Source organism: Neomonachus schauinslandi, unplaced genomic scaffold (genome assembly GCF_002201575.2).
Source record: "Neomonachus schauinslandi unplaced genomic scaffold, ASM220157v2 HiC_scaffold_779, whole genome shotgun sequence".
NCBI lineage: Eukaryota > Metazoa > Chordata > Mammalia > Carnivora > Phocidae > Neomonachus > Neomonachus schauinslandi.
Window position 1 is genome coordinate 13,296 of NW_025409469.1, and position 1,086 is coordinate 14,381.

Sequence of the window (1,086 nt, forward strand, 5' to 3'; positions counted from 1 at the left end):
CCCCCCCCCCCCCCCCCCCCCCCCCCCCGCCGGTCCCAGCCCCTGCCCACCTGCCGCCCGCGCCGCGCCGGCGGGCCAAGGCGCCCGCCCCCGGGGTCCTAGCGCGCGGGGTCCCCTGGGCGGCGCTCTCTCCTGGCCATCTGGGCGGCAGCCTCTCACGCAGCGGACCCAGCCCGGTAGCGAGACGAGCCGGTCCGGGAGCTCAAGGCGAGGGTGAGGGCCTGAGAAATCAGAAAAACTTTCATGTTTTTAGAAGAACGTGGAAACAATCACAGGAAGGAAAAACCAGCTGAACATTGCACTTACCTTGCGGTTTAGCTCAGGGCCTCCGAAATCTCTCTGAGCCTCCCCCCTCCCCCCAAAAAGAGTTACCATACTTTCCTCCTACTTATTGGGGTAGCATTGACCCTTGTTCACTCCAGCGACTCCCGGGGCCCAGGCGGACCTTCTTACATCTTACCAATTCTGGGGACAGACCCCGTGCCAGTGGGTCGGGATCGCCCAGTAGGCCTGAGCTCCAGGCTCCCAGGGTGCTCACTCTCCTCCTGGGGCCTCACTGTGCTAGGTCCTCCCTCAGTCTTCCTGGGCGCATGTCCTCCTCTGCTCAGGGACCACCCTCGGCCCAGGCTCCACACGCTGGGACTGGGAGCGGGTCGTCTGGACCTTCTGGACTCGCGCTCCTCTGCCCGTGACATGGGTACAGGCTGGCCTCACAGACTGCTCAGAGGAGACCCAGTGCAGGAAGATGCAGGCCTTGCAAGGGAGATGCCAAGTGACCCCAGAGGGAGTACACAGGCCTTGCACAAAGCACTGGGCTTACAGGGCCCAGCGCCATGGGGGCACCCAGCCCTGGGGCGGGGGGGGGGGGGGGGGGGGGGGGGGGGGGAGGGTTCCTCCCAAGGGCAGCGTGGTTGGGGAGGCCCCTGAAGGGCCCCAGAAGAGGCAGGAGACAAGGAAGACGACAGGACAGAGCTGCCCAAGGAGGACGACGTAAGGGTCAGAGGATCACAGAGACCCTTGGGAAAGCTCGGAGGCCCTGGACATTGGCTGAAACGCTGTCATTGGGTCAGAAAAGTGGTGTCACAA